The following is an 11,561-nucleotide window of genomic DNA, read 5'->3' as shown; positions in this document are numbered from 1 at the left end:
TTTTTTTGCATTAGATTTGGCTCTTTGATTACAATTTACTACTAATAATATAATAACTAATGTGAAGAGGAGGCAGAACAAAAACATGTAATTCTTGCAGGTACAGTTTAGTGAAAACAGAAAATAAAAAGTTGTTTGAAACCAAAAACAGAATTTAGATTTGAAGACAGTCCTGGATTCACAAAGTAAATTGTCTATGCATGAAGCATGCCGCAGAGTTGTAAACACCCACTATAAACTGTCTTCTTAAAGAGTCTGGGGGTTTTCCTTATTTCCTCCACACTAACCACCTCCTTGGATATGAAAGTTGGACTATTAAAAAAGCTAAGCACTGAAGAATTGATGCTTTTGAACTGTGGTGTTTGAGAAGACTCTTGAGAGTCCCTTGGACAGCAAGGAGATCCAACAAGTCCATCCTAAAGAAAATCAGTCCTGAATATTCATTGGAAGGGCTGATGCTGAAGCTGAAACTCCAGTACTTTGGCCACCTGATGAGAAGAACTGACTCACTGGAAAAGACCCTGATGCTAGGAAAGATTGAGGGCAGGAGGAGAAGGGGATGACAGACGATGAGATGGTTGGATGGCATCACCAACTCTATGGACATGAGTTTTGAGTAAGCTCCAGGAGTTAGTGATGAACAAGAAAGCCTGGAGTGCTGCAGTCTGCTGCTAAGTCGCTTCAGTCGTGTCCAACTCTGTGCAACCCCATAGACGGCAGCCCACCAGGCTCCGCTGTCCCTGGGATTCTCCAGGCAATCAGTCTATGGGGTCGCAAAGAGTCGGGCACAACTGAGCAACTGAACTGAACCGTCTTCTCACATGCCTTCCTTATTCCCTTCCCCCAGCCTTCACCTGCTTGTGACCCCTGCAGTAAAACCTCTTCATTTGAACCACCTGCTGGAACCCTGATTGGTACAAAAGACTACAATGAGTAGACATGGACTGCTCCAAATGGTATCTTTTTCTTTTTTAATGGCCATATTGGAATGTAGATGTTGATGGGGGAAAAAAACTTGTAATAGAGTCTAACTTAAAAATGAAACAATTAAAGTTTGACTATTCATTGCTGTTTTGTTAACATTTATCCTTATGGCCTCCTAGAATTACCTAACTTCCTGGAGTTAGGTCAAATTGTTTTATAATTTAGTGGCACAGAAACAGGGATTCTTTCATTAATTTCATTTTTGGTAAATTCTAAGTCTGGCATTATTTAAAGGAAAATAGAGTCATATGATCAGAGCAAGTATAAATTGTCTGTATATCTCAACATTCATTGGTCATTAAGTCAAACAGTTAAGCAAATATCAAACTGTTGGACATTAAAGTAGGTAAGGCTTTAAAGTTCTTCAAAGATCAAATCAAAGTCAGTAATGGAATTCAAAATGAATAATTCATTTATTTGCATAAGCATCCAAATTTTAACTCTCAATATTTCAAATCAAATATTATTTTTTAAAGTTGTGCAGGTGTCTGTGGTTAGTGTATGAATTAGCAATGTTAATTTGCTAAAATCTCACCCATACTAGCATTCTGTAACTACAACTGGTGTGTGTTTTCTTCTCATTAACATTTATGTTTCGATTTAAGATACACACACACACTTTGGAGAAGCTAAAGATTTTTTCATATAGAAGTCTTTCAAGAGTGTAAATCTGAGTTCATCCCAAATAGAATTAGAACAATCCCCCAGAAATGTCTCTTGTTTGCATTTGGTCTGAAACATTGTTCTTCTAAACTGTCCAGTTGTCAGAATTGCCTGCGGAGCATTTGTAAAACACAGATTACTGGCCTCAATCTCAGTTCTCCTGTAGAGGCTGGAGCAAGGTGGGACTATATCTGTTACATTCATCACTGTGTATCCAGGATGGAATGCATTACATACATTATGGCCTACCATAATCATCTGATGAACGAATAAATCAGAAAGTCCGAAGGTTGAATCCAGGAACCTGTATTTTTATAAGGGCTCCAGCTGAATCTGATGACCAATAACTTCTCGAATCACTGATTTTCATTTGGAATTTTAGACCTGGAGGAGACTTTAGCCATTTTTCAATTCAGCCCACTTGCTTTGTAAGTAAAAGAACATGAAGTCTTAGCCATTAAATAACTTATGTGTAATCATATTTTCATATTTAGCAATCTATTTTAGGACACATGATGAGAAACAAGGAGAAAGGGAGACTAAAAGATACAGTTTTTCTGTGTGTGTGGTGTGTTAAAATGCCAACATGGCTAAAGATTTTTTAAAATTATAGTTGATTTACTATATTATATTAATTTTAGGTGTACAGTATAATGATTTAGTGTTTTAGTGATTATACTCCATTAAAAGTTATTACAATAGCTATAATTGCTTGTCCTATTCAATATAGCCTTGTTGCTTGTCTATTTTGTACAGAGCAGCTTGTATCTTTTAATTCTATTTCCCTAAATTACTCCTCTCCCCAGTGGTAACTGCTGGTTTGTCTTCCACGTCTGTGAGTCCATGCACATCCCATATACATTCGTTTGTAGTATTTTTTTGATTCTACGTATTAGTGGTATCATACAGTATTTGTCTTCTTCTAACTTCCCGCACTAAGCATATCAGAGTCCCTCTATGTTGCTGCAAATGGCAGAGTTTCATTCTTTTTAGCGACTGAGCGATATTCCACTGTATATCTGTATCTACCACATCGTCTTTATCAGTTCATCTGTTGGTGGGCAATTAATTGGTTTGCTTCCGTAGCTTGGCTATTGTAAACCATGCTGCTGTGAACACTGGGGTACATGTATCTTTTTGAATTAGTGTTTTCATTTTTTTCTGCATACGTACTCAGAAGTGGAAGTGTGGGTCCTAAGGTAGTTCGATTTGGGGTTTTTGAAGGAAACTCCCTACTGTTTTTCCATGGTGGATACACCAATTTATATGCCCACCCACCAACAGAGTACAATAGTTCCTTTTCCTCCATATCCTCTTCAACATTTGTTATTTGTGGTTTTGGGGGTTTTTTGTTAATAGCTCACTCTGATTGGTATGAGGTGGTACCTCATTGTAGTTTTGATGTTTATTTCTCTAATAATTATTGGTGTTGAGCATCTTTTCATGTGCCTGTTCAGTTTAGTTCAGTCGCTCAGTCGTGTCCGACTCTTTGCGACCCCATGAATCGCAGCACGCCAGGCCTCCCTGTCCATCACCAACTCCCAGAGTTCATCAGAGTCTTTTCCAATGAGTCAACTCTTCACATGAGGTGTCCAAAGTACTGGAGTTTCAGCTTTAGCATCATTCCTTCCAAAGAAATCCCAGGGCTGATCTCCTTCAGAATGGACTGGTTGGATCACCTTGCAGTCCAAGGGACTCTCAAGAGTCTTCTCCAACAACACAGTTCAAAAGCATCTATCTGTAAGTCTTCTTTGGAAAAAATATCTACTTAGGTCTTCTGCCTATTTTTTGATTGAGTTTATATATATATATATTGAGTTGCATGAGCTATTTATATATTTTGGATTGAAAGATATAGTTTTTACCTTAAATACAAGCCATTTTACAACTTGGCCTTAAGGACTGTAAGAGGTCAATGGAAAGACAGCTTGAAGCCAGACTCATCACAGTACCCACCTAGCTGAGACTCTTGGTCAGGACACTAGTTCAGGGATAACTGAGGAGACTGCTCTCCTCTGCTCCCTTTTCTCCCACAGATTTGCATCCAATTATGCCAAATACTTGAAGAAAATGTTTTGCTTTTGCTTAAAGTATCTATGGTAGCGCTAGTGGTAAAGAACCCACCTACCAATGCAGGAGAGCTAGGAGACATGAGTTCAAGCACTGGGTTGAGATGATCCTCTGGAGACGGGAACGGCTGCCCACTCCAGTACTCTTGCCTGGAGAATCTCACGGACAGAGGGGCCTGGCAGGCTACAGTCCATGGCGTCTCAAAGAGTCAGGCATGACTGAAGTGACTTACACACACACAAATTATCTATAATGGCTTTCTCTTCCAATAAGAATTCCTCAGACAACTCTCGTGTTCTCTGTGCAGCATAAATTAAGCAAATAGTAGAGAAGTTATTTTTTCTTGCAAAAAGCCTGTCAGTTCAGTTCAGTTGTTCAGTCATGTCTGACTCTTTGCGACCCCATGGACTGCAGCACACCAGGCTTCCCTGTCCATCACCAATTCCAGGAGCTTACTCTAACTCATGTCCATAGAGTCAGTGATGCCATCCAACCATCTCATCATCTGTCATCCCCTCCTCCTCCTGCCTTCAATCTTTCCCAGCATCAGGGTCTTTTCCAATGAGTCAGTTCTTTGCATCAGGTAGCCAAAGTATTGAAGTTTCAGCTTTAGCATCAGCATGAACAGTATGAAAAGGCAAAAAAAGCCTGTCATTAATGCAAAATTCATTTGCTAACACAATATTTTATGCAAATACACCAAAAAATGTTTAATATCTAACTTCTTACTTGTGCCTGCATATTAACATGCTTAGAAAATATTTGTGGCTAGATAGTCGTCAGAAAGTAAACATTCAGTCACCTAGCAGTTATTCACAAAATTATTTCACTATGTTTAAATGGAATTTATTGCTGACCACAGTAATTCTTATCTCTCTTAAAAGGAGCTATGCAGCTAATATCGTCAAGAATATTCAACAGTCCAAAATAAAGGGGCTGGCATAATTTTTTAAAGTACTAGTAAAATAAAATTTAGCGTTTGCTAGAAAATGATCCCGGAGAAGGCAATGGCACCCCACTCCAGTACTCTTGCCTAGAAAATCCCATGGACGGAGGAGCCTGGTGGGCTGCAGTTCATGGGGTCGCGAAGAGTCGGACACGACTGAGCGGCTTCACTTTCACTTTTCACTTTCATGCATTGGAGAAGGAAATGGCAACCAACTCCAGTGTTCTTGCCTGGAGAATCCCAGGGATGGGGGAGCCTGGTGGGCTGCCGTCTATGGGGTCGCACAGAGTCGGACACGACTGAAGCGACTTAGCAGCAGCAGCAGCAGAAAATGATCCACATTCTCTTTTAAAAGTGTGTGTGTGCGTGCTAAGTCGCTTCAGTCATGTTTGACTCTTTGCAACCCTATGGACTGTGACCCACTAGGCTCTCCTGTCCACGGGATTCTCCAGGCAAGAATACTGGAGTGGGTTGCCATTTCCTTCTCCAGGATATCTTCCCGACCCAAGGATCAAACCCGTGTCTCCTGCACTGAGGGCAGATTCTTTACCATCTGAGCCACAGGAAAGCCAGCTATGTGCTGGTTGTATGCAAAGCACTATGCATGGAGTACTTCATTTATCTAAAAATGTAAGATGCTCAGGCAAGTATCATGTGTGGATAGTTTTGTACATACACATATAAACATGTATGTGACCATGTATATGGCATACCCATATAATGATACATTACATAGTGCTTACAGTATATTTACTTAAATACATAACATACAAAGTTTCTGGGCAGATATTAAAACCCAGTCAATCATTTTTATTGTGGTCGTCACTGGTGGTCTGCCCAATAGCCATTGCCTTTCTGTCTTGCCAACAGAACACTGATTTTGTTGAGGCAGCCATGTGCCAACCCAGGGGAGGAGTTACAATGGACCTAAATCCGTCATGGGTCTCATCCTCTGCTGCCCACGGTGGGCCTAGGGATAGGAGCCAGTTCTTGTTTGGGAATGAGAGATGAGAGGAAGTCTGCTTCAGGCTTCTGGGAGGACGTCCCTCCTCAGAAAATGAGGGTGTGCATGAGAAGAAAGCTCTTTTTGCTTCTACTCCATTGCCTCCTGCATAGCAGTCTTTCAGTTGAGAACGCGCTGCCTAGAGCTGTATTAGCCTCCTTGTGACAACAGGACGTGGCGTTTCTGGTACACCGTGACTCAAGCGTGGCTTCTTGATTAGGTCGCAAACTACAGAACCAAACCCAATACCACCCACCACTGAGTTTCATGTAAATCAATAGCAGCCACCATTGTTAGGGGTTCCTGTTGCTTTCTGAGAAGGCGTTCATGACTGATATAGTTAGTTCTGGGGAGTAGGACCAAAGGGGCAGGAAAGGAGAACAGTGTCTTATTTTAATTGTGTATTGTATTGTGCTGCTTTAATAACTTATTTTATCATGTATGGACAATACTTTCAAAACTACAGCGCAACTCATCTAATCTTTTTAAAATTGCATTTCTGAATATCTGCTGTATTAATTTGGAGAAAACTGAGAGCCATAATGTTTTAAATAGTATCCTAACTCATTAGCTCACAACTTATATCTAGGCATTCTTTCACCAATATACATATAAGCCATCCCTTGGAGTATTTGAGCAGTTAGCTAATTTTGAATTTTAACATCAAATTCTCCTTCTTTCCAAAGTATCTGTGAGTGCTTGTATGTCTCCCAAACAATATGAGTCTCACTAGCATGAGTTTGGAGGGGAGTCGTCTAGTGTGTCTACTGGGATTTACTTCCTACCCACAGTTTTTTCCTAAGTAACAGAGTGGGAATGAAGAATTGTTCCCAGTAGCTTGGGCTAAGTCAGGAGATATTTATACCAGGTAGATCATATCTGGTCTATATATACCAGATAGACCAGGATGAGGAAGAAAGGCTGAAACATTAGGCAATATGAGCTTAAGGGCTCAGTGGAGTTTCTGCAAGAAAGGACCTTTATCTTCGTACAATCTTATTGACCTTAATATCAAATTTAACAACTGTCAGCCTACGAGAAGGGTTATAACCTTTGGCATGTGCTTATGCAGGATTCCTGGGGACAAGGCTTGCCAGGGAATCCATTATTTTCCTCCCATTTCTCCTCAGAGCTCTCACATCTTAGGCTTCTTCTCTCCCTTAAGTGAAGGTGCAGGAATTGAACAGAAGTTGGTTTTGCCACCTGGAGAAAATGACAAACTACTGCATCATGAAAGCTGCCTTCCCTGTCCTCATCTGCAATCTTTAATTAGATGGATTCAGGGTGAAGAATCAGGATGAAGACAATTAGATCCAGGCCAATCTTAACATTGCCACTACTGTGATCCTACCCGAAGAACAGTCCTCAAATTCAGGATCCCATTCACTTCATTATTTATAATGCCATCCTCTATGCCTGGTCCATCATCAAGACTTGTTGAGGTTTTCTTGGTTAAAGTTCTTGAAAACCTCACTTCTTTTTCAACTCCTTGTACTCTTTTGTAACGACAGTATCCGCCTTTCCAGATCTTCATTCTTCAACTCATTTACATATGGCTGTCATAATAATTATTTGTCATCGTATGATTCCCTACCTAAGATTTACTGAGAAATAGAAGCAAACATTTGAACAGACGGAGAGATTAAAAAAGCAATCATTTAATAACAAATGATGGGATCCACATTTTTCCATGAGATATTCCTTTTCCCGATTTTTTTGCCCCACTTGTGCATGTAAGGGCTTCCCTGGTAGCTCAGCTGGTAAAGAATCCGTCTGCAATGCCAGAGACACCAGTTCAATTCCTGGGTCAGGAAGAATCGCTGGAGAAGGAATAGGCTACCCACTCCAGTATTCTTGGGCTTCCCTGGTGGCTCAGATGGTAAAGAATCTGCCCGCAATGTGGGAGACCTGGGTTTGATCCCTGGGTTGGGCAGATCCCTTGGAGAAGGGAACAGCTACCCACTCCAGTAACCAAGGACAGAAGAGCCTGGCAGGCTACAGTCCATGGGGTTGGAAAGAGTTGACACAACCTAGTGACCTTCACTTTCACTTTTGTGCATATAAACTTGTAGGGATATAGATGAAATAAGCATAATTCTATCTTTAATTGTATTAATTTAGTGATCCTCACTACTTAAAATCACAAATATAAAATTTTAGATTATTACCTTAAAATACTTCTTTTTCTCATCACTGAAAGAAAATAACTAAAGTATTTCCATTGCAGCTTCTACATCATGTCTTTGTCACAGTTACAGCTACTTTTTATCATCTAACAAAAGCAGACATGCATGGCTCTTTCTCTTAAAAGGAAGCCTGTAACAGAACCTAAAGGAGGTTCTGAGGGGAGATCAGGAGGAAAAACCTGGGTCTACAGCTCAGACTCCTTTGCAGGTGGTGCTTGGATAAGGCATTTCCTGGCAGCAGCCTCCTGGGTCTGATACACCACTTCAGTGGTCACTTAAATGCTACATTTTGGTTGAGAGGCCAAAGGAATGTCCTGATTTTAACTAGTCCCATCCATGACTCTTTACCTCAACTTACAGAAGATGCTGTGACACCTTCTGAGCTCTCAGTCTTTACCCAGTCAAGTAGAGTATAAATGGCTTTGAGACCTTTTCCTAGTAAGATGATCTCCAGAATCCCCCCACAAAAAACAATGCTCCTTTTACAAACTGTAATAACCATTAATCTTGGAACACTGAGAATAGAATAGCCTAAAATGAGCAAACCAGAGGGAGGTCTAGGACATCAGGTCCAAAGGAGCCTGGGCCCAGCTGGCTGGGGGTAAGGACACTGGGATGTAGAGGTGCCGCTGGGTCCCCAGTGCAGCTCCCAGATGAACCTGCAGTATTTGCCACATTGCCAGGTAGCCTGTGAGGCTTATGAAAATGTGTCTGGAGAAGTGGGGCCAGAGGACCAAGGTGGAGGGTTAGGAATAGCAGGTTAAACTAGAGATGAAGGAGGGTAGGAGGCCTCTGCTTCTGTAACTGTGAGTCCTGGGTTGGCAATGTGCAGGCTGAGTTCTGGGAACCAGGTGTTGGGGTATGTTCTGAAAATGAATTGAGAGTGGGGGAAAAAAGAGAAACAGCCTTTATGGTGCTCCTTTCATGTAATTACAGCACATCTGTGGGTCTACCTCTAGCTATAATAATTCAAACCTAATGAGAGTTTACTGCACAGGCCTCTATTGCCATTATATTATCAGCTATTTTCTCTTTTACAAGAGAAAGTACATTGTCATAAGGTTACAGCGTGTGCAATTTTGTAATGATGGACTGAAATAATCAGCTTCCTACGGCCCCAGCCTGCTTCTACATACACATAACACTTAACATGGAGCTTTTACACTGAAGTGGGCTGTAACTGACTCAAACATACATGTTCTCTGGGGAATACCTGCAGATCTACAGTTGTGGAATCATGAGGCCACAAGGTGCTACCGAGCATAGATTTCGGAATCAGACACACTTGAATTAGCAACCAGACTCTGTCACTTACTAGCTATGTGACCCTGTGTGAGAGCTACTTAACCTCTCAAAGTCTCAAGTTCTTCATCTGAGAACCAGGAAGAGTACAGACTTACCACTACTGTTGTTTTATTTCTAGAAAAGAAACTGAAAAATTCTACTTAGTTGTCCAACTTCACTTCCCTCTCTGCAAATAAAGGCCAAGGAATAAACAGTGTATGCCGAGTGCCAATGGCCAATCAATTACAGGTATATTTTCTTTCCCCTCTGGAAAAATGCTGTTTGTCCTTCATTTGAAACTGAAGTTGGACTTAAAATAAGATAGCCTCAAGTGTTAGAACACTCTGAAACTTTTGTTTTTTAATTTTGGCTGAAAATGACTACCACTCAATACACAAAAGTTTAATGTAAAAGGATTCAAACAAAATAACACTACAGTGACAAAGTGACATGGAAACTGGATATAAAAAAAATCATACATGCTTCAAACAGAATGCAAAATCAAAGTAATGGATAAAAAAGGATTTTATTTTAATTATACCTGCAAAACTAAAGTAAAAAAGCCAAGTTTCAAAATCTTCTAAAGAATATTGACAACTGTATAATCAAATGATTTTTTTGCTTGAATAGGATTTACCGCTATTTTTTTAAACTGAATATAAACATTTTAATATTTAGTGTTGTGTGTTACGGAGAAGGCAATGGCACCCCACTCCAGTACTCTTGCCTGGAAAATCCCATGGACGGAGGAGCCTGGTGGGCTGCAGTCCATGGGGTCGCTAAGTTGGACGTGACTGAGCAACTTCACTTTCACTTTTCACTTTCCACTTTCATGCATTGGAGAAGGAAATGGCAACCCACTCCAGTGTTCTTGCCTGGAGAATCCCAGGGACAGGGGAGCCTGGTGGGCTGCCGTCTATGGGGTTGCACAGAGTCGGACACGACTGAAGCGACTTAGCAGCAGCAGCAGCAGTTGCATGTTAAATTAATATTTTAAATGTTTAGTTGAAAATAGACTATTAAAAAACTCAGTATTCAAAAATGAGAATATTTCGGTATTAAACTATTCCACTACCAGAGATAAATTCTAATCCTGAAACAATGGCCCTGGGAATTTGAAGTCAAGCCAGTTGGTTACATTCCATGAAGTCCCCTCTGTCTGGCCTCCAAATTTGGGTGGGGCTCTGGCTTTGATCCTACTGGGGATGACAGTGGCAACAGAAGCTGTCTCTCTAGGAACTTCTTGATCCAGGCCCTGCTCTGGTTTAAAAGTGAACTCCAATAGGGTTAGGCGAAGGTATCAGAGAAAAAATGAAAAATGTTACTCTCTGATGACGCTTCTGAAATGTTTATATTGTTTTAGTCAAGTTATAGCACAATAAAGCGTTTTGCTTTAAAGTCATGTATTGATCAGTATTTCTTGCACATACAAGGATATTGGATATTGTCTGCCTAATGTATCACATCATGTTGATCTTAGGTACACAACTCCACTGGTATTTGTCCTAAAAATCTTCAGTTAATGATCAAATGTGTCACTAAAAGTTTTTATCTCAGTTTTAGAATTTCGCTTCATTCAGTTCAGTTCAGTTCAGTTGCTCAGTCATGCCTGACTCCTTGCGACCCCATGGACTGCAGCACGCCAGGCTTCCCTGTCCATCACCAACTCCCAAAGCTTGCTCAAACTCATGCCCATTGAGTCGGTGATACCATCCAACCACCTCATTTGTTTCATTGATGGAGAGTAATTCATGAGCTTAAATCTCATTTGGTGGGGAATAATTTACATATATTTATATACTATTTTTTCCATTTTAATTGCTTTTTCCCCCCGAAAGCTTGCCCCAATATTTGAACTTGTCCTTGGTAATTGTTTAAGACACTGAGAGGGTTCCAGGACACTGAAACTCTAGGTCCAGATCGTAGTGATTAGGGACACATTTTGAGATTTCTTCCCAGTTCTCTTCTTGAAGAACCCCTTTATCCCTTGGCCGACTAGAGCTCTGAGCCTATCTTTCCTATGTTTATACCAAATAAACCCAACCTTTCTTAATTAGGTGATCCATGAACCAGAATAGTCTGATTATTTTTCTCTTGAGAATCTGAACTGAGAGACACAGGCCGGGAGGTCATGTGCTTTGTGGTGATGAGGGCTTCAAGGTCCTGTGGAATGAGAGGCTGTGACAGCTATTAACAGCCGTGTGTGTGTGGCGCTCACACAGACAGCCAGTCTGCAGGGAGAGGCTGGACAAGGCAGGGGAAACAGAAAAATGCGGGCAAGAGAACATGCAGCCCCAGAACAGCTGCATAGCCCCAAAGCCTTTTCAGTTTCCAAGTCTAGTTCCCGACGGGGCTCAACTGTCCTTCCTGTCTTGAATTCTGTGAGGAGCTTCTGTATAATAAATCTTTTTAACGTGAAGTAGCC

General features: G+C 40.9%; 1 non-coding gene across 1 annotated transcript; it reads left to right on the top strand.

Annotated features, from left to right (window-relative positions):
- The first annotated feature begins 8,660 nt into the window (after positions 1 to 8,660).
- Positions 8,661 to 8,738, top strand: LOC138443028 (small Cajal body-specific RNA 18). The gene has a single exon (XR_011257957.1). It is a non-coding gene; the product is annotated as a small Cajal body-specific RNA 18 (non-coding RNA).
- Positions 8,739 to 11,561: the final 2,823 nt, after the last annotated feature.

This window comes from Ovis canadensis, chromosome 6 (assembly GCF_042477335.2).
Source record: "Ovis canadensis isolate MfBH-ARS-UI-01 breed Bighorn chromosome 6, ARS-UI_OviCan_v2, whole genome shotgun sequence".
NCBI lineage: Eukaryota > Metazoa > Chordata > Mammalia > Artiodactyla > Bovidae > Ovis > Ovis canadensis.
The sequence above is the reverse complement of the archived record's forward strand: the minus strand, read 5'-3'. Positions and strand labels throughout refer to the sequence as shown.